This window comes from Somniosus microcephalus, chromosome 2 (genome assembly GCF_052327205.1).
Source record: "Somniosus microcephalus isolate GS21.2 chromosome 2, FLI_Smic_1.0, whole genome shotgun sequence".
In the NCBI taxonomy this organism is placed as follows: Eukaryota; Metazoa; Chordata; class Chondrichthyes; order Squaliformes; family Somniosidae; genus Somniosus; species Somniosus microcephalus.
In genome coordinates, this window is record NC_140988.1 from 286018271 (window position 1) to 286041494 (window position 23224).

Consider the following 23224-nt stretch of genomic DNA (forward strand, 5'->3'; position numbering starts at 1 on the left):
ACTCAGCAGGCCAGGCAACATCCGTGGAGAGAGAAATAGTCAACGTTTCAGGTCGAACCCTTTGTCAAGACTGAAAAAGCACAGGAAATGAAACAGATTAAAAGGCCAGTTTGGGGGCTGGGAGAGACCTGGGAAGAAACCAGGTTGAGATTCACTGAACGTTGACTGCATTGATTATTGCTTCTTCTTCTTATCGTGTCCACGGACATTCTATACATAGCCCAGCCAGAACTGGACACATTTTTGCGCCTTGTTGTTGGATTCGGCAAGATCTGCAACAGTGCAGGGTTCCTCCAACGATGGGCATTGCAGGAGATGTTGCATAGTCTGTGCCTCAGTTCCACATTCACAAGTTGTCGGGCTGGTTGAATATCCCCATTTGTTTAGTGACACCTTTGAGCAACCTACACCGGTCCTAAGTCTGTTAAGGCACTTCCAGATTGCCCAGTTGCAATTAGCTCCTGGGGGAAGGCTTTCATCAAGTAAAATTTCCATCGCTGGGGGTTGTTCAAGACTGGCGAGCTGGTCTTTCCACAAGGCGATGCGGGCTTCAGATGAGGTTGATTGTAATGGAACAACACTGTTCATGAAGCTCTTCCTTGACTTTAGGCGGCTGGGTGTAGGTGTATGACAATGCAGAGGGTGCCTCTCATCTGATGTTTGACGGAGTCGCTCTTTCTTGCTGGCTACCGTTCTTCTTATATCAGGGGGAGCGATACCCGCCAGGATATATAGGCTGTTGGTGTTTGTTGGTTTTAAGCAACCTGTGATAAATCGGCAGCTTGCATTCAGAACAGCATCCATCTTCTTGGCATGAGTAGACCTTTCCCATGCAGGGCAGGCGTATTCGGCAGTGGAATAGCAAAGAGCAAGTGCACTGGTTCGCAATGTTTTCGGGCTTGTTCCCCATCTTGTGTTAGTGAGCTTGTTCAGGATGTTGTTTCGTGCGCTCACTTTTGCCTTTGTCTTCTCGATGTGGTTCTTGAAGGTGAGGCATTGGTCAAGGGTGACTCCTAAGTAGATAGGGTGCTCGCAATGCGTCAGTGTTGCTCCACACCAGGTTACTTCCAACTGGCGTTTGGCTTCACGGTTTCTGAGGTGGAATGCACAAACTTACATCTTTGATGGGTTTGCGCGAAGGTGGTTTTCTTCACAGTAGGATTTTAGTCCCTCCAAGGCCTCAGAAAGCGTTTTCTCCACGGTGTTAAAATCAGTGCTTTGGGCAGTGACACATAAGTCATCAGCATATATAAAACGGCGTGTGACACCGTCAAAAGGTTGGTCATTCGTGTAGATGTTGTACAGCAGCGGTGCAAGCACGCTTCCCTGAGGAAGACCATTCTTCTGAATACGCCACCTGCTGCGCTTCCCACCTAGTTCAACATAGAACCGGCGATTCTGAAGCATGCTTTCTAACAGCTCTGTTGTTGCTTACCTGAGGTTACTGCTGTTGACTGTTTGTGGGTTGGGGGTGAAACTGTTGTAGTTTGCATTGACTTTGTGCTCAGTGATTCTGATACTGTAGAATCATAGAAATGTACAGCACAGAAGGAGGCCATTGGGCACATCGTGTCTGCGCCGGTTGAAAAAGTTCTCTCCAGCCTACTCCTACTCTCCAGCTCTTGGTCTGTAGGCTTGCAGTTTGCGACACCTCAAGTGCATATTTACTTTTTATATGTAATGAGGGTTTCTGCTTCCACCACCTGTTCAGGCAGTGAGTTCACAACCCCCACCACACGCTGGGTGAAAAAGTTCTCCTCAACTCTCTTCTCATCCTTCTACCAATAACTTTAAAATAATTGCCTAATCCTATCCACTCTATCTAGGTCCCTCATAATTTTATACACCTCAAATAAGTTTCCCCTTAGCCTCCTCTGTTCCAGAGGAAACAACCCGTGCCTATCGAATCTTTCCTCATAGCTAAAATTCTCAAGTCCTGGCAACATTTTATAATGTTCTAGTATAACCTCTCTGCTCTAATATTCTATGCTTTGGCTATTAAAGGAAAGTATCCTGTATGCCTTCTTACCCAGCTTAAAAACCACTGTAGTTGTAAAGGGAGAGGAAACTATTGGGTTTCCAGTTGAGCCAGCTATGGATATGCAGAAACATTTAGAAGAAATGTGAGAATGATACCGATGAAAACCTATGGTATTTGAAAAAGATTGATCATAGGCTAAATTTAGTTATGGCTTACGTGAAGTAGGGGTTGATGTGTGTGTCGAGGGCTGAGATGAAACTGTTGCCATGCCCGTTGACAATATGGAAGGTGAGTTGGATATAATAGTTGTAGAAGCAGATGACAGTGTTGGAGTTGCAGGTGATTCTGATGTTACAGTTGTTGAGGGAGATGAGACTTTTGGAGGTGCAGTTGTGTCAGCTGTAATAATTAATTAAAAAAATTATTTCATAGGATGTGGGCGTCGCTGGCAAGGCCAGCATTTATTGCTCTTGAGAAGGTGCTGGTGAGCCACCTTCTTGAATCACTGCAGTCCGTGTGGTGAGGGTACTCCCACAGTGCTGTTAGGTAGGGAGTTCCAGGATTTTGACCCACCGACGATGAAGGAACGACAATATACTTCCAAGTCAGGATGGTGTGTGACTTGGAGGGGAACTTGGTGGTGGTGTTACCATGCGCCTGCTCCCCTTGTCCTTCTAGGTGGAAGAGGTCGCGGGTTTGGGAGGTGCTGCCGAAAAGGCCTTGGCGAGTTGCTGCAGTACATCTTGTAGATGGTACACACTGCAGCCACGATACGCCGGTGGTGGAGGGAGTGCCAATCAAGTGGGCTGCTATGTCCTGGATGGTATCGAGCTTCTTGAGTATTGTTGAAGCTGCACTCATCCAAGCATGTGGAGAGTATTCCATCACACTCCTTACTTGTGCTTTGTAGATGGTGGAAAGGCTTTGGGGAGTCAGGAGGTGAGACACTCATCACAGAATACCTAGCCTCTGACATGCTCTTGTTGCCACAGTATTTATGTGGCTAGTCCAGTTAAGTTTCTGATTAATGGTGACCCTCAGGATGTTGATGGTGGTGCCATTGAATGTCAAGGGTCAGTGGTTAGATTTTCGCTTGTTGGAGATAGTCATTGCCTGGCACTTGTGTGGCGCGAATGGTACCTGCCAGTTATCAGCCCAAGCCTGAAAGTCATCCAGGCCTTGTTGCACGCGGGCATGGACTGCTTCATTATCTGAGGAGTTGCGAATGGCACTGAACACTGTGCAGTCATCAGCGAACATCCCCATTTCTGACCTAATATTAGAGGGAAGGCCATTGATGAAGCAGCCGAAGATGGATGGGTGTAGGATACTGCCCTGAGGAACTCCTGCAGCTGAGATGATTGACCACCAACCATCTTCCTTTGTAGGAAGTCACACAACACCAGGATATAGTCCAACAGCTTTATTTGAAATCACAAGCTTTCGGAGTGCTGCTCCTCCATCAGGTGAAGTGAAGAGAAGCATACAGGCACAGCATATATAATCAGAGAAAACTGCCAGATGATTACAGGTAATCTTTCTAACTGCCCTTTATCACACCTCGGCAGAGAGATAATCACAGCAATCAAAGGTGTGAATGGTGTTCAAACAGGTTAGTCAGGAAAACATTACATCAAAGAACAATGAGGTGGGGTCACAAGGGGTAAAATGTTGCAGATGCTGGGGTCTGTATGAAAAACAGAAAAAAACAAAAAACTTTGCTGGAAATCACAGCAGCTCCGGCCGCATCTGTGCAGAGAGAACAAGCCAACGACGACTCGAGTCTGGATGACTCTACGTCAGGTGGGGTTACATGTAGCGTGACATGAACCCAAGATCTCGGTTGAGGCCGTCCTCATGAGTGCGGAACTTGGCTATCAGTTTCTGCTCGACGATTTTGCGTTGTCGTGTGTCTCGAAGGCCGCCTTGGAGAAGGCTTACCCGAAGATCGGAGGCTGAATGTCCTTGACTGCGGAAGTGTTCCCTGACTGGGAGGGAACACTCCTGCCTGGCGATTGTTGTGCAGTGTCCGTTCATCCGTTGTCGCAGTGTCTGCATGTTCTCGCCGATGTACCATGCTCCGGGGCATCCTCTCCTGCAACGTATGAGGTAGACAAAATTGGCCGAGTCACATGAGTATGTACCATGTACCTGGTGGGTGGTGTCCTCATGTGTGATGATGGTATCTGTGTTGATGATCTGGCATGTCTTGCAGAGGTTGCCATGGCAGGGTTGTGTGGTGTCGTGGTCGCTGTTCTCCTGAAAGCTGGGTAATTTGCTGCGAACGATGGTCTGTTTGAGGTTAGGCGGCTGTTTGAAGGTGAGTAGTGGAGGCGTGGGGATGGCCTTAGCGAGGTGTTCGTCGTCGTCGATGACATGTTGAAGGCTGCGGAGAACATGACGTAGTTTCTCCGCTCCGGGGAAGTACTGGACGACGAAGGGTACTCTGTTGGTTGTGTCCCGTGTTTGTCTTCTGAGGAGGTCTATACGATTTTTCGCTGTGGCCCGTCGGAACTGTCGATCAACGAGTCGAGTATCATATACCGTCCTTACAAGGGCGTCTTTCAGCGTCTGTAGGTGTCCATCGCGTTCCTCCTCGTCTGAGCAGATGTGACTTCCTACATTTGTCCACCCCAGTCCAACACCGGCATCTCCACATCACAGCTTCCTTTGTGTTAGGTATGATTCCAGCCAGTGGAGCGTTTTCCCCAATTCCCATTGACTTCAGTTTTACTAGGGCTCCTTGATGCCACACTCAGTCAAATGCTGCCTTGAATGTCAAGGGAAGTCACTCTCATCTCACCTCTGGAATTCAGCTCCTTTGTCCAAGGCTGTAATGAGTGGCCCTGACGGAACCCAAACTGGACATCAGTGTGTAAGTTATTGGTGAGTAAGTGCCGTTTGATAGCACTGTCGATGACACCTTCCATCACTTTGCTGATGATTGAGAGTAGACTGATGGGGCGGTAATTGACCGGATTGAATTTGTCCTGCTTTTTGTGGCCAGGACATACCTGGGCAGTTTTCCACATTGTGGGATAGATGCCGGTGTTATCGCTGTACTGGAACAATTTGGCTGGAGGCGCGTCTAGTTCTGGAGCACAAGTCTTAACCACGGCAGCCGGGATGTTGTCGGGGCCCACAGCCTTTGCTGTATCCAGTGCGCTCAGCCGTTTCTCGATATCATGTGGAGTGAATCGAATTCGCTGAAGACTATCCTCTGTGATGGTGGGGATTTCAGGAGGAGGCCGATATGGAACATCCACTCGGCACTTCTGGTTGAAGATGGTTGCAAACCCTTCAGCCTTGTCCTTTGCGCTCAATTGCTGGTCTCCACTATCATTGAGCAGAAACGTTTGCCAAAATGTCTGAATAATTCAGTACATAACAACTTGCCGTTCATAATGATTGGTCCCAGAGTAAAGTTAGAAATTGATTATATTATTTATTATTCATTAGTGCGTTGAGGAGAAGGATCAAAATATAGGCGTTGCAGTTGACTCTGATGAGGTTGAGTTGGAGGCAAAAAGGAAAAGGAGGTGGGATAGCATTGCTGATTAAAGAGGAGATTAACACAATAGTAAGGAAGGATATTAGCTCTGATGATGTGGAATCTATATGGGTAGAGCTGAGAAATACCAAGGGGCAGAAAACGTTAGTGGGAGTTGTATACAGACCCCTAAACAGTAATGCTGAGGTTGGGGATGGCATTAAATGGGAAATTAGAGATGCGTGCAATAAGGGCACAGTAGTTATCATGGGTGACTTTAATCTATAGATTGGGCTAACCAAATTAGGAACAATACTGTGGAGGAGGAATTCCTGGAGTGTATACGGGATGGTTTCCTGGACCAATATGTCGAGGAACCAACTGGAGATCAGGCCATCTTAGACTGGGTAATATGTAATGAGAAAGGATTAATTAGCAATCTTGTTGTGCGAGGCCCCTTGGGGTGGAGTGATCATAATATGATAGAATTCTTCATTAAGATGGAGAGTGAAATATTTGACTCAGAGACTCGGGTCCTGAATTTAAATAAAGGAAACTACGATGGTATGAGGTGTGAGTTGGCTTGGATGGGTTGGGGAACGTGACTTAAAGGGTTGACGGTGGATAGGCAATGGCAAACATTTAAAGATCGCATGGTGAACTACAGAATTTCTTCATCCCTGTTTGGCATAAAAATAAAACAAAAAAGGTGACTCAACCGTGGCTAACAAGGGAAATTAGGGATAGCATAAGATCCAAGGAGAGGACATATAAATTGGCCAAAAAAGCAGCAAACCTGAGGTTTGGGAGCAGTTTCGTATTCAGCAAAGGAGGACAAAGGGATTAATTAAGAGGGGGGAAATAGAGTATGAGAATAAGCTTTCAGGGAACATAAAAACTGACTGTAAAAGCTTCTATAGATATGTGAAGAGAAAAAGATTGGTGAAGTCAAGCGTAGGTCCCTTGCAGTCAGAATCAGGGGATTTATTTATAATGGGGAACAAAGAAATGGCAGACCAATTAAAAACATACTTTGGTTCTGTCTTCACAAAGGAGGACACAAATAATCTCCCAGAGATGTCGGGGAACATAGGGTCTAATGAGAGGGAGGAACTGAATGAAATCAGTATTTGTAGGGAAATGGTATTAGGAAAATTGATGGGATTGAAGGCCGATAAATCCCCAGGGCTGGATAATCTACATCCTAGGGTACTTAAGGAAATGGCCCTAGAAATAGTAGATGCATAGCTGGTCATCTTCCAAAATTCTATAAACTCTGGAACAGTTCCCATGGATTGGAGCATAGCTAATGTAACCGCACTATTCAAAAAAGGTGGTAAAGAGAAAACGGGGAATTATAGGCCGGAAGCCTGACATCGGTAGTGGGGAAAATGCTAGAGTCCATTATAAAAGATGTAATAGCAGAGCACTTGGAAAACAGTGACAGGATTGGACAAAGTCAACATGGATTTACAAAAGATAAATCATGCTTGACTAATCTACTGGAATTTTTTGAGGATGTAACTGGTAGAATAGATAAGGAAGAACCAGTGGATGTGATGTATTTGGACTTTCAGAAGGCTTTTGATAAGGTCCTGCATAAGAGATTAGCGTGCAAAGATAAAGCACATGGGATTGGGGGTAAGGTACTGACTTGGATAGAGAGCTGGTTGGCAGACAGGAAGCAAAGAGTTGGAATAAATGGGTCTTTTTCCGAGTGGCAGGCAGTGACTAGTGGGGTACCGCAGGGATCAGTGCTAGGACCCCAGTTATTCACAATATATATTATTGATCTAGACAAGGGAACTAGATGTAATATCTGCAAATTTGCAGACGACACAAAGATGGGTGGGCGTGTGTACTGTGAGGAGGATGCAGAAAAACTCCAGTATGATTTGGACAGGTTGGGTGATTGGGCAGATGCATGGCAGATGCAGTATAATGTGGATAAGTGCGAGGTTATCCACTTTGGTGGCAAAAACAGGAAGGCAGATTATTATCTGAACGGCAATAGATTGGGAAAATAAGAAGTGCAACAAGACCTGGGTGTCCTTGTGTACCAGCTGCTGAAGGTAAGCATGCAGGTGCAGTAGGCGGTTAAGAAGGCAAATGGTATGTTGGCCTTCATAGCAAGAGGATTCAAGTACAGGAGCAAGGATGTCTTGCTGCAGTTGTACAGGGCCTTGGTGAGACCACACCTTGAGTATTGTGTGCAGTTTTGGTCGCCTTATCTGAGGAAGGATGTTCTTGCCATGGAGGGAGTGCAGCGAAGATTCACCAGACTGAAACCTGGGATGGCAGGAATGACGTATGAGGAGAGATTGGGTCGATTGGGCTTGTATTCGCTAGAGTTTAGAAAAATGAGAGGGGATCTCATTGAAACTTATAAAATTCTAACAGGACTAGATAGACTAGATGCAGGAAGGATGTTCCCGATGGCGGGTGAGTCCAGAACCAGGGGTCACAGTCTAAGGATAAGGGGTAAGCCATTTAGGACTGAGATGAGGAGGAATTTCTTCACCCAGAGAGTGGTGAACCTGTGGAATTCTCTACCACATCAGGCAGTTGAGGCCAATTCATTAAATATATTCAAGAAGGTGTTGGGTATATTTCTTAAGGCTAACAAGATCAAGGGATATGGGGAGAAAGCAGGGACAGGGTACTGAATTTGGATGATCGGGCATGATCTCATTAAATGGCGGAACAGGCTCGAGGGGCCGAATGGCCTACTCCTGCCCCTATCTTCTAATTCTCTATATTTCTATATTGTTGTGGGAGCAGCATTTGCAAATGTTGGAATTGCATTTATATCTGCTGTAGACATTTAAACCAGGGAGCGATCTGCAGTTAGATTGGTGAAATGATCATGAGGAAAAAAGGTGTTGGGAGTCACCGCTGACTGTCAGATATTAGTTATTGTATATCTGAGGTCAGTGTTGTTGATCCTTTGGGGGCTAGAATAAAACTGTTGGTGCTACAGGTGAGTGTGCTGTCAATTTTTGCAGATGAAGAGACATTTGGAAGGATGTATGAGAAAGAAAAGTAAGTAATAAATGCTCTTTGAACATAATTTTTCTAATGCTGAACTAAGTTATTGCTCACGTGAAGTAGGTGTCGGCGTCTGTGTGGAGGAAAGAGTTGAAATTGCAGCTGACTCTGGGGAGGGTGAGTCAGGTATTGATGTTGTCCAAACCGATGAAGGCTTTGGGTTTGGGGTTGTGTCTGCTATAAATGGAAAAGGAGAGGGAGGATAATCAACAGAATGTCAAAATCTATAATAAACAGTAAGGGCCAGATTTTCAGGGTGCCGTGAGGCGGGCTTTCAGGCGTGCGGGGGGCAAAAATCCTGAATTCGGGGGTCCCGACACCATCCCGCTCAAAACCCGCCTCCACGTAAGTTTCAAGGGAGGCGGGTACCCGCCCTGCACTGAGACCCGCCAACCCGAGGCGGGAAGGGATTAGTGCCAATTAACTGCCTGTTAGCAGGTAGTTAACAGAGAGTTTTTAGCCTAATCCCTATTTTGAAGGGTGTCGTGTGGGATTCCTGACGTCACCAAACCACGCCAGGTTAGAGCAGGCGGGCCGTCGGGTTGAAGGATTTGGAGGGGTCGAGATGTCGGTGTTCAGGTGAGTGATGGGTGCATGAGTGCAAAGGTAAGTGTGGTTGGTGTGTCTAAAGTGTGTAAAGAAGTTTTACTTACATGTACTTACCTTAACAGCCTTTCTTCCTCTAGGCTGTGGGAGTCCATCACTCAGCCGGAACTGAAAGCTGAACGGCTGCGATCTGTCAAAAGTGACAGCCTTCAGCTTTCAGTGCCGGTGACAGTTCTAACTGAGTCTGCGTAGAAGGACTCAGGTTAGAAGTCAGACTGTCAGTGTATGACAGCTTCAAACAACTGTGAAACACTGATATTTCATCTGTCAAAAACTCTTGACAGATGAAATTTCAGTCTGTGACGTCATCTCTTGCCGGCTGGCCCGTAATTGGCCTGCTGAACCCGCTGGGCGGGCTCGACAAGATCAATCAAGGGAAAATCGCGTCGATTGGCGGGACGTTGATGGAGGCGGGACTAAAACCCAAAAGTTGTAGTCCCGCCTCCTTCCCGACAGCTTAAGGAAAATCCAGCCCATAGTGTTCCTTGGTGATCATTGATCAGAGGCAGAATGTAGTCATTCCATACCTGGCATAATTGTTGAAGATTTACTTGTTGCTGCAGTTATTTCTGCCGTAAGTAGTGTTGAAATTTCTGTAAAGGGAAGAAGGCTTTATAATTCACAGTGAGCAAGATGATTTGTTTAAGATCAAGACTGAAATGTATCTGAATGCTACAGTGAATGTGGATGCAGCCGACAGTGTCAGAGTTGCAGTTGTGCTGTAGAAATTAAAGCAATGGAGATATTTGCAGGAAATTCTGAGACACGATGATAAGGAAGAAATAGGTTGAGAGTCACTGAATATTGGCAGCGTTGCTTATTGCTTACCTGAGGTTACCGCTGTTGATCCAGTGTGGGATGGAGATGAAACTGTTGTAGTTTGCATTGACTTTGTGCTCAGTGATTCTGATGCTGTAGTTGAGGAGGGAGAGGAAACTATTGGGTTCTCAGTTGAGCCAGCTGTAGGTATGGAAGATGCAGAAACATTTAGATGCAAGTGTGAGAATGATGGCGATGAAAGCCCATGGTATTCAAAAATGACTGATTGTAGGCTAAGTTTAGTTACAACTTACGTGAAGTACGTGTTGGCGTCTGTGTCGAGGGCTGAGGTGAAACTGTTGGAGTGTCCGTTGACCCTATGGGGGGTGAGTGGGATATAATAGTCATAGAAGCAGATGAAGGTGTTGTAGTTGCAGGTGATCCTGATGTTGCAGGTGTTGAGGGAGAGGAGACTTCTGGAGGTGGAGTTGTGTCAGCTGTAATAATGAAGAAGCAGAAACATTTGCCAAAATGCCTGAATAATTCAGTACAGGAAACTTTGGTTTATCCGGAGGTTGTATGTCCGGAAACCTCGATCTAACGGCAGAAATCAGCAGCCATTTTGGTTAGGTTTTTTTTCTTCTCCTAGCATTTTTTTTAACAGTCAGGCTCTGGAAAGCATCTCTGTAGCTTAGCAACAGCTTCAGAGATGCTTCCAAGGTACGGGCTGAGTGTTTACAAGCTGTTGCTAAGCAACAGTGTTTGTTGTCAGATACGGAGATGAAAACCTCCATATCCTTCAACATTAGTGCTGGTCTATCCGGAAGTTTTGATAGATCGGCAGCAGCTCGGTCCCATCGGTGCTGGATATCGCGAAGTTTCCTGTACACAACAACTTGCTGTTCATAATGATTGATCCCAGAGTAAAGTTAGAAATTGATTATATTATTTATAATTCATTTGTGTTCTGAGAAGAAGTATCAAAATATTGGAGTTGACTCTGATGGGGTTGAGTTGGATATTGTTGTAGCAGCTTTTGGAATTGTTGGAATGGCATTTATGGCTCTTGTCGACATTTAAACCAGGGAGTGATTTGCAGTTAGATCTGTGAATTAATCATAAGGAATAAATGTGTTGCGAGTCATCGGTGATTGTCAGATATTAGTTACTGCAATCGTGAGGTCAGTGTTGTTGACACTTTGGAGGATAGAATGAAACTGTTGGCGTTGCAGGTCAATTTGTTGTCAATTTTGCAGATGAAGAGACATTTGGAATAAGGTATGAGAAAGACAAGTAAGTAATAAATGCTCTTTGACAATAATTTGTCTAATGCTGAACTTAGTTATTGCTTACTTGAAGTAGATGTCGGCGTCTGTGTGGAGGGAAGAGTTGAAATTGCAGTTGAATCTGGGGAGGGTGAATCAGGTATTGATGTTGTCCAAACCGATGAAGGCTTTGGATTTGGGGTTGTGTCCGCTATAAATGGGAAAGGAGAGGGAGGATAATCAACAGAATGTCAGAATCTATAATAAACATTAAGTGTTCCTTGGTGATCATTGATTAGAGGCAGAGTGTAGTCACTAAATAACTGAAGTAATTGTTGAAGATTTACTTGTTGCTGCAGTTGTTTCTGACGTCATTAGAGCTGAAGCTTCTGTGAAGGGAAGAAGGCTTTTTAATTCACAGTGAACATGATGATGTGTTTAAGAGCAAGACTAAAAAGTATCTAAATGCTACTGTGAATGTGAATGCAGCTGACAGTGTCAGAGTTGCAGTTGTACCTGCTTTAGAAGTTAAAGCAATGGAGGTATTTGTAATGTATATACCTTTAAGGGGGGAACTACTTTTTACAGCTCATGTATACTGTAGTAACGGCAGTGACCACACCTGTATATAGCACTGAGTAGTAATCTGTACAGTTCAGTTCCAGAGTGAGCCACGTTGAGTAAACACCTGTTGTACCGTTCTCCTGCAGTCTGTGTCTTACTACTGACGGATACAACATTGGCGACGAGGGAAATTCGATCCTACCTGCAACTCTGCATCACCTCCCAGGGATTCGTTCCTGGAGACCAGTAGTTTGGAGGTCAAGGCCAGAGACACGGGCGTCGACCACGGGCAACCGCCCAGTCATCCAGCAGAGACTCGAGAATTGCGGGGGAGGTTGTTGAGAGCCAGGCTTGGCTTTCCAGTCGCGGTGGTCCAACGAAACGGGCTGGCAACAGGTAGTGCGCAGACGCTTCCCGGACAGCGGCGGGCTAGAGCCCGACCAAGCGGCACAGCAAAGGGCCGAGCAGCGTCGACGGGAGAGAGAGAGAGAGAGGGCAGAGCACATAGGGCACAGCCGGTGTTCAGGGGCCAAGCAGCATCGAGGAGAGAGAGAGAGACGCGCAGAAACCCGCGAGGCACCGCCATTGCCATGAGGACCGCCGAGAGCGGCGTTGGCAGCAGCGGGGGAGGAAGGAAAGCGCGGGAGACACCATTTTAAGCCATTTTAAACCACACCCAAAATGCCGAAGAGTGGCAGTATCACCGCATTTGACAATGAAGTTGAAGATTGGACTACATATGTCGAACGAATAGAGGTATACTGCAAGGCAAATGAGGTGTCAGATGACAAGAAAGCGTTGGTATTGTTAAATTTAATGGGTGCAAAGACGTATGGCTTATTACGAAACCTAGTAACCCCAGCGAAGCCAGTGGAAAAGAGTTTTGGAGACATAGTGACGATACTACAGGAACATTTAAACCCCACACCGCTGCTGATAGCAGAAAGATTCAAGTTTCACAAACGGAACCAGCATAAGGATGAAAGCAATGCTGAATATTTAACAGAACTGCGCAAACTATCGAAACACTGCCAGTTTGGAACGGAACAAGTTTGTGTGTGGGCTTCAAAGTGAAGGAACCCAGAAACGGCTTTTATCTGAAAAGGACCTTACGCTGGACAAGGCTTTCAGCATTGCGGTATCATATGAAGCAGCATCACGGGGCGCTGCAGAGATACAACAGAGACCGCAAGAATATGGCACAAACGAAATGTCATACAGAACAGAGAAGTGCTATCGCTGCGGCAGAACAACACACGACCACAATGATTGCTGGTTCAAAGACAAAGGCCTAGAAATTCACTTTGGGCCCGCCAGCTGGCGTGCGCCCAAAAGTTAGCGCTGAGCGCGGAGCCAGTTGCGCCCGTCAGATATTCAGTTTTTGCGCCCCATGTCGGAACCGGGCGCTATTCCAGGGTGTGCCCGCCCCCGCTTGGGGCGCTGAAACTGAATTTCAGTGCTCTAGGCGCCGCTGTGCCACCCGCTGCGGAGCGGCAGGCTGCGGTACTGCAGGCCTCCTCCTTCTCTTAAGGGGGAGAAGCCTGCAACGGGGAGATCGCCGCTGGATAGTGCCGGCAAATGAGCCCGGCACCACGGAGAAGTGCCGGGTTCGCGGAAAGCAGCCGGCAATGCCGCGTGGGGGGGCGGTGGAGGAGGCCGGGGAAGGAGGTGCGGGCAGGCGGCCGCCGAAAAAGCGGCCGGCCGCACCTCCACCTTAAAGCGCCCCACTAAGGCTACAGGACGGCCCCGTTTTCTGATCGCTGTTTGCGGCCGCTGCGGAAGAGGCGGCCGCAACTAAATATGGTGGTCGGGCCGGTAGCGGGGCGGTAGCGGGGCACTGCGCACACCGATGACATCATTGGTGGCGGCGCAGCGCTACTGGCTAACGCTGCCATTACCGCAGCACTGAATATCGGCGAAAGCTCAGCAAGTGGCGCAAAAGCCCTCTTTGGGCGAAAACTGGGCGCAAAGCCTACTGAATTTCTAGTCCAAAGTGTGCAGACAGTGTGGAAAGGTAGGACACATAGCACGAGTCTGCAGGTCGGGAAAGAAAACCAGCAATAAGAAATCTCCAAAAGAAAAGTACAAGAAGGTACATAAGGTGACAGAGAATAGTTCAGACGAACAAAAGAGCGATACCGACTCCGAAAGCAGGGAGCTGAGTTGTCTGAAACTACATAATGTGATCAAAACGGAGGATCACCGAACCATTTGGGTCACTCTCAATATAGCAGGAGTCCAGGTAAAAATGGAATTGGACACAGGATCAGCCCTAACAGTCATAAACCGACGGGACTATGAGCGGCTATTCTCACACATTCCCTTGAGAGACACAAAAATTATTTTGAAGACGTACACGGGGCAAAAAGTCTACCCCAAAGGAAAAATAAGGGTGACCGTTATATATAATGGTAAGGAAACACCAAAACTAGACCTGTATGTATTGCAAGATGGAGGACCACCATTACTGGGACGTGAATGGATCCGGAAAATACAGCTGGATTGGCATTCCATACAAGCACTGACTGTGGCTGCCAAAAAGGATGACGACGTCACTCCTGGGCAACTGTCAAAGATCCTAACTGACGCGCAAGAGGTGTTCCAGCAAGGACTCGGAACACTAAAAGGCATGACAGCAACAATTAAAATCGAAGAAAACGCAAGCCCAAAATTTTTTAAGGCCAGACCGGTACCTTATGCAATACGCCCAGCTGTCGAAGCAGAGCTGGAGAGTTTGGAACGTTCAGGAGTACTGTCCAAGGTAGACTGGAGCGAGTGGGCTACACCCATCGTCCCTGTGATGAAAAAGTCGTTGAGCAGCATGCCTGGGGAACCAAGGAAGGTTCGCATCTGTGGGGACTTTAAAGTAACAGTGAACCCAATCCTTCACACCGTGCAATATCCACTTCCGCGGATTGAAGATATTTTCGCCTCGCTATCTGGAGGGAAATGCTTCACTAAGATTTATCTGGCCCAGGCGTATCTGCAAATGGAGGTAGAAGAAGCATCAAAAAAATACCTTACAATCAACACCCATAAAGGTCTCTACCAATACAACCGGCTGGTATTTGGGATAGCATCAGCTCCGGCTTTTTGGCAAAGGGCAATGGAACAAGTCCTGCAAGGGATCCCAGGGACCCAGTGTTATTTGGACGACATCCTGGTCACGGGCGAAAATGACAGTGATCACCTTGTCAACCTGGAGCAGGTGCTCACTAGATTGCAGGAATATGGGCTCCGAGCTAACCGCCCCAAATGCGAGTTTTAAAAAAAACAGATCTCGTATTGTGGCCACGTTATCGATAAAGAGGGGTTAGATAAGTCCCCAGAAAAGATTGAGGCAGTAGTCAAGGCTCCAGCACCGGAAAACGTGTCACAACTGAGGTCGTTCCTCGGGCTGGTAAACTACTACCATAAGTTCTTGCCAAATTTGTCTACAATACTACACCCACTGAACACCCTACTGCAAACTGGAGTTCCATGGAAGTGGAGTGACGAATGTAAACGAGCTTTCCAGAAGAGCAAAACACTAATCACATCGAAAGAGGTATTGGCCCATTTCAACCCAGCACTACCAATTCGGTTGGCGTGTGATGCGTCACCCTACGGCATTGGAGCGGTGCTGTCGCACAAATTCTCGGATGGCTCAGAGAGGCCAATAGCCTTTGTGTCACGATCACTAACCTCCTCCAAGCGTAACTACGCCCAGATTGACAGGGTGGCCCTCAGCCTAGTGTGGGGAGTGAAAAAATTCAATCATTATCTGCACGGGCAGAAATTCACCTTGCTGACTGACCACCAGCCTCTTGTCTCCATTTTTAATCCGAAGAAGGGGGTTCCGGTGATGACTGCGCAACGACTACAAAGATGGCCACTCTTTCTAGGGGCGCACCACTATGAGATTGAATATAAGGGCACGAAACAGCATGGAAATGCTGATGGGCTATCACGCCTGCCACTGCCTACTGCGGAGGAAGCACCAGCAGTGGATCCTGTCGAAATATTTCATTCGACTATCGTTGAATACCTACCGGTAACTAACGCTCGTATAGAAAAGGAGACCCGAAATGACCCGACACTGTCTCGGGTATATGATTTGACGGTGAAGGGATGGCCAGCACATGGCGACTCACTGTTGCCAGCATTCTCGACAAGAAGAGAACAGCTGTCAGTGTGCTGGGGGACCTTGATGTGTGGATCCCGAGTGGTAATTCCACCCAAGTTAAGGGATAGAGTGCTCAATGAGCTTCATGAGGGTCATCTGGGAGGGGTAAAAATGAAAAGCCTTGCCAGGGCTTATGTGTGGTGGCCGGGAATCGATAAATAAATCGAGGACCTGACCAAGAGCTGCTCAGGATGCCAGAAAGTCCAAAATGCACCACCACAGGCCCCTCTACACCCATGGGAGTGGCCCTCATCTCCATGGCAATGGGTGCATATTGATTTTGCTGGTCCATTCATGGACTCAATGTTTTTAATAGCCGTGGATGCGCACTCGAAATGGCCTGAGGTCATCAAAATGTCCTCCACTACCGCGGAGAAAACTATTGCAGTCCTACGGACCATTTTTGCCAGGAACGGCTTGCCAGAACAGATTTGCTCCGATAACGGACCACAGTTTGTGTCCAATGAGTTCCGGAGGTTTATGAAGAAGAATGGGGTAAGGCATTACACATCCGCCCCGTATCATCCAGCCACAAATGGATTGGCTGAGAGGTTCGTACAAACCTTTAAGAAGGCAATAAAGGCTATGTACAATGACAACAATCCACTGCAGCATAAGGTGGACAATTTCCTGTTCGCCTTCCGGAATGCGACACATGCAGTCACCAACCAGGCCCCGGCCATGATGTTCTTTAACCGAAGGTTAAGATCTTGCCTGGATTTGCTCAGATGAAACGTACGAAGAGATGTTGAGAGTAAGCAATTCCAGCACATCCATGAGAAGCCAACAAGGAGCTTCAATGTAGGGCAACCTGTCTTGGCCCGCGACTACCGAACAGAAAAATGGCAGCCAGGAACGATATGCACACGGCATGGCCCACTAATGTACACAGTGGACGTTGGGGTGAACATCGTGAGACGCCATGCTGACCAGATCCTAGAGTCACAGGAACAAGTCAACCCCATGCCTCGCCCATACGTACCTGATGAGGAACCCGACGTACAGGTCGCATCTACCCCAGAAACAGTAGCATCGGAAGCTGTTGACCCAACCGACGGCAGGATGCCAGAATCGCCTCCGCACCAAGAGCGAGACACTCGGGAAAGGCGCCATCCAGAAAGGATCAGAAAGCCTCCCCAAAGACTGAATATATAAATAGACTATTTTCAGCTAACGTTGTATGTTAAAAGTGTTAATTGTAATTAGTTTGATATTTAATTGTTAAATGAGTGTTATGGTACTGTTAATCTAAAAGGGGAGGAATTGTAATGTATATACCTTTAAGTGGGGAACTACTTTTTACAGCTCATGTATACTGTAGTACCGGCAGTGACCACACCTGTATATAGCACTGAGTAGTAATCTGGACAGTTCAGTTCGAGAGTGAGCCACGTTGAGTAAACACCTGTTGTACCATTCTCCTGCAGTCTGTGTCTTACTACTGACGGACACAACAGTATTTGCAGGAAATTCTGAGAAACGATGATAAGGAAGAAATAGGTTGAGAGTCACTGAGTATTTGTAGCGTTGATTATTGCTTACCTGAGGTTACCGCTGTTGATCCAGTGTGGGATGGAGATGAAACTGTTGTAGTTTGCACTGTCTTTGTGCTCTGTGATTCTGATACTGTAGTTGAGGAGGGAGAGGAAACTATTGGGTTCTTAGTTGAGCCAGCTGTAGGTATGGAAGATGCAGAAACATTTAGATGCAAGTGTGAGAATGAAGCCGATGAAAGCCCATGGTATTCGAAAATGACTGATCGTAGGATAAGTTTAGTTACAACTTACGTGAAGTAGGTGTTGGCGTCTGTGTCGAGGGCTGAGGTGAAACTGTTGGAGTGTCCGTTGGCCCTATGGAGGGTGAGTTGGATATAGTAATCGTAGAAGCAGATGAAGGTGTTGTAGTTGCAGGTGATCCTGATGTTGAGGGAGAGGAGACTTGTGGAGGTGGAGTTGTGTCAGCTGTAATAATGAAGCAGCAGAAACATTTGCCAAAATGTCTGAATAATTCAGTACATAACAACTTGCCATTCATAATGATTGATCCCAGAGTAAGGTTAGAAGTTGATTATATTATTTATAATTCATTAGAGTGTTGAGGAGAAGCATCAAAATATTGCAGTTGTCTCTGATGAGGTTGAGTTGGATATTGTTGTAGCAGCATTTGGGAATTGTTGGAATGGCATTTATGTCTCTTGTCGACATTTAAACCAGGGAGTGATTTGCAGTTAGATCTGTGAAATGATCATAAGGAATAAATGTGTTGGGAGTCATTACTGCCTGTCTGATATTAGTTATTGCAATCCTGAGGTCAGTGTTGTTGACACTTTGGAGGAAAGAATGAAACTGTTGGCGCTGCAGGTCAGTTTGCTGTCAATATTGCAGATGAAGAGGCATTTGGAATAAGGTATGAGAAAGACAAGTAAGTAATAAATGCTCTTTGACTTTAATTTGTCTAAAGCTGAACTTAGTTATTGCTTACTTGAAGTAGATGTCGGCGTCTGTGTGGAGGAAAGAGTTGAAATTACAGCTGACTCCGTGGAGGGTGAGTCAGGTATAGATGTTGTCCAAACCGATGAAGGCTTTGGATTTGGGGTTGTGTCCGCTATAAATGGGAAAGGAGAGGGAGGATAATCAACAGAATGTCAGAATCTATAATAAACATTAAGTGTTCCTTGGTGATCATTGATTAGAGGCAGAATTACAAAGCGGACGTAATTGTTGAAGATTTACTTGTTGCTGCAGTTGTTTCTGACGTAAGTAGTGTTGAAATTTCTGTAAAGGGAAGGTTTTATAATTCACAGTGAACATGATGATGTGTTTAAGATAAAAACAAAAATGCATCTAAATGCTACTGTGACTGTGGATGCAGCTGACAGTGTCAGAGTTACAGTTGTACCTGCTTTAGAAGTTAAAGCAATGGAGATATTTGCAGGAAATTCTGAGACACGATGATAAGGAAGAAATAGGTTGAGAGTCACTGAGTATTTGCAGCGTTGATTATTGCTTACCTGAGGTTACCGCTGTTGATCCAGTGTGGGATGGAGATGAAACTGTTGTAGTTTGCATTGTCTTTGTGCTCTGTGATTCTGATGCTGTAGTTGAGGAGGGAGAGGAAACTATTGGGTTCTTAGTTGAGCCAGCTGTAGGTATGGAAGATGCAGAAACATTTAGAGGCAAGTGTGAGAATGATGGCGATGAAAGCCCATGGTATTTGAAAATGACTGATTGTAGGATAAGTTTAGTTACAACTTACGTGAAGTAGGCGTTGGCGTCTGTGTCGAGGGCTGAAGTGAAACTGTTGGAGTGTCCGTTGACCCTATGGAGGGTGAGTTGGATATAATAGTCGTAGAAGCAGATGAAGGTGTTGTAGTTGCAGGTGATACTGATGTTGCAGATGTTGAGGGAGAGGAGACTTTTGGAGGTGCAGTTGTGTCAACTATAATAATGAAGAAGCAGAAACATTTGCCAAAATGCCTGAATTATTCAGTACATAACAACTTGCCGTTCATAATGATTGATCCCAGAGTAAAGTTATAAATTGATTATATTATTTATAATTCATTAGTGTGTTGAGAAGAAGTATCAAAATATTGGCGTTGTCTCTGATGAGGTTGAGTTGGATATTTTTGTACCAGCATTTGGAATTGTTGGAATGGCAGTTATGTCTGTTGTAGACATTTAAACCAGGGAGTGATTTGCAGTTAGATTGGTGAAATAATCATGAGGAATAAATGTGTTGGGAGTCATCGCTGACTGTCTGATATTAGTTATTGCAATCCTGAGGTCAGTGTTGTTGACACTTTGGAGGAAAGAATGAAACTGTTGGCGCTGCAGGTCAGTTTGCTGTCAATATTGCAGATGAAGAGGCATTTGGAATAAGGTATGAGAAAGACAAGTAAGTAATAAATGCTCTTTGACTTTAATTTGTCTAAAGCTGAACTTAGTTATTGCTTACTTGAAGTAGATGTCGACGTCTGTGTGGAGGAAAGAGTTGAAATTGCAGCTGACTCCGTGGAGGGTGAGTCAGGTATAGATGTTGTCCAAACCGATGAAGGCTTTGGATTTGGGGTTGTGTCCGCTATAAATGGGAAAGGAGAGCGAGGATAATCAACAGAATGTCAGAATCTATAATAAGCTGTAAGGGGGAGAAATTCGGTATCGCCCCGCTTGGGGCTCAATTATCGGCCGGGCGCATAGTTTAGCGCCTGGCGCTAATTATTGCCTCTGACTGCAACCTAGACTTCTATCGCCCCTGGAGGTGATTGGAGCGCTAAATCAGGTGCTACACACCTGTCTTAGGGCGCTAACGCCGTGGAACGAGGCATTATCTCAGAGCGCTGGCGAAGCTCATGTGATGTCTGTCAGCAATGGAACACAGACACACTGGCACTAGCCAGTTCTTATAGGGGAGGGTCGATCTTGCTCTCCATCCACACCCTGCTCATTGTAGCCTTGAATCTCGGCCTGGAGGGTCCTGTACATCAATTCTGCTGGAAAGAACAATGGAGAGGCCCAGGGAAAGAGCTCAGAGTGCAGCACCCACAGTCTCTTCTAAATCGATGCAAGGGAAGTCAAATCAAAATGAGCCTGCAAAGTGTTGCTCAGTACCCAAAACTCCTTCACATCGCATTGAATCTTTCCAAAAGTCTAGCTCTCTCTCTCAGAGTACATGGTGCAACAATGTCGCTGACAAAGGAAGGCAGAAAGCGTCCGACTTTAAATAGCGCTCCGCCAGTCCCTTCCCGACTGCAAAATGTTCCCCTCTACCTGTTGTTGCAAGCGGCAGGCGGTAAGGCAGGGGGCGCCACTCAATATCTGGTGCGGGGTGCTTTCGGGGCGTTGCACACTCGACTGACGTCACGATCTGCGGGCTCAGGAGATCGTGGCGGTAGTGTTTAGTGCCACCGCACAATGTCAGGTCAATTTCGCGAGCGACGCAAACATCGCCGCACCCGGGCGCTAGTTGCTGTGCGCTCCATCAGCACTGACTTAGGAGGCACAAAGCAACCAAATTTTTCACCCTAAGTGTTCCTGGGTGATCATTGATTAGAGGCAGAATGTAATCATTACATACCAGCTGTAGTTGTTGAAGATTTATTTTTTGCTGCAGTTGATTCTGATGTCATTAGAGCTGAAGCACCTGTAAAGGGAAGAAGTCTTTATCATTCACAGTGAGCATGGTGATGTGTTTAAGAGCAAAACAAAAATGTTTCTAAATGCTACTGTGAATGTGGATGCAGCTGACAGTGTCAGAGTTGCAGTTATGCCTGCTGTTGAAATTAAAGCAATGGAGATATTTGCAGGAAGTTCTGAGACATGATGATAAGGAAGATTCCATGCTGACAGTCACTGAGTACTGACAGCGTTGATTATTGCTTACCTGAGGTTACCGCTGTTGATCCAGTGTGGGATGGAGATGAAACTGTTGTAGTTTGCATTGACTTTGTGCTCTGTGATTCTGATACTGTAGTTGTAGAGGGAGAGGAAACTATTGGGTTCTCAGTTGAGCCAGCTGTAGGTATGGAAGATGCAGTAACATTTAGAAGAAAGTGTGAGAATGATGGCGATGAAAGTCCATGTTCTCAAAATTGATTGATCGTTGGCCAAGTTTCGTTATAACTTACGTGAAGTTGGTGTTGGCGTCTGTTTCGAGGTTTGAGATGAAACTGTTGGTGTGTCCGTTAAACCTGTGGAGGGTGAGTTGGATATAATAGTCACAGAAGCAGATGAAAGTGTTGTAGTTGCAGGTGATCCTGATATTGCAGACGTTGAGGGAGAGGAGACTTCTGGAGATGGAGTTGTGTCAGCTGTAATAATGAAAAAGGAGAAACATTTGCCAAAATGTCTGAATTATTCAGTACATAACAACTTGCCGTTCATAATGATTGATCTCAAAGTAAAGTTAGAAATTGATTATATTATTTATAATTCATGAGTGTGTTGAGAAGAAGTATCAAAGTATTGGAGTTGACTCTGCTGAGGTTGAGTTGGATATTCCTGTAGCAGCTTTTGGAAAAGTTGGAATGGCAGTTATTTCTGTTGTAGACATTTAAACCAGGGAGTGACTTGCAGTTAGACTGGTGAAATAATCATAAGGAATAAATGCGTTGGGAGTCATCGCTGACTGTCTGATATTAGTTATTGCAATCCTGAGGTCAGTGTTGTTGACACTTTGGAGGAATGAATAAAACTGTTGGCGCTGCAGGTCAGTTTGCTGTCAATTTGGCCGACAAAGAGACATTTGGAAGACGGTATGAGAAAGACAAGTAAGTAATAAAAGCTCTTTGACAATAATTTGTCTAATGCTGAACTTAATTATTGCTTACGTGAAGTAGGTGTCGGCGTCTGTGTGGAGGAAAGAGTTGAAATTGCAGCTGACTCTGGGGAGGGTGAATCAGGTATTGATGTTGTCCAAACCGATGAAGGCTTTGGATTTGGGGTTGTGTCCGCTATAAATGGGAAAGGAGAGGGAGGATAATCAACAGAATGTCAGAATCTATAATAAACATTAAGTGTTCCTTGGTGATCATTGATTAGAGGCAGAATTACAAAGCGGACGTAATTGTTGAAGATTTACTTGTTGCTGCAGTTGTTTCTGACGTAAGTAGTGTTGAAATTTCTGTAAAGGGAACGTTTTATAATTCACAGTGAACATGATGATGTGTTTAAGATAAAAACAAAAATGTATCTAAATGCTACTGTGACTGTGGATGCAGCTGACAGTGTCAGAGTTACAGTTGTACCTGCTTTAGAAGTTAAAGCAATGGAGATATTTGCAGGAAATTCTGAGACACGATGATAAGGAAGAAATAGGTTGAGAGTCACTGAGTATTTGCAGCGTTGATTATTGCTTACCTGAGGTTACCGCTGTTGATCCAGTGTGGGATGGAGATGAAACTGTTGTAGTTTGCATTGTCTTTGTGCTCTGTGATTCTGATGCTGTAGTTGAGGAGGGAGAGGAAACTATTGGGTTCTTAGTTGAGCCAGCTGTAGGTATGGAAGATGCAGAAACATTTAGATGCAAGTGTGAGAATGAAGCCGATGAAAGCCCATGGTATTCGAAAATGACTGATCGTAGGATAAGTTTAGTTACAACTTACGTGAAGTAGGTGTTGGCGTCTGTGTCGAGGGCTGAGGTGAAACTGTTGGAGTGTCCGTTGGCCCTATGGAGGGTGAGTTGGATATAGTAATCGTAGAAGCAGATGAAGGTGTTGTAGTTGCAGGTGATCCTGATGTTGAGGGAGAGGAGACTTGTGGAGGTGGAGTTGTGTCAGCTGTAATAATGAAGCAGCAGAAACATTTGCCAAAATGTCTGAATAATTCATTACATAACAACTTGCCATT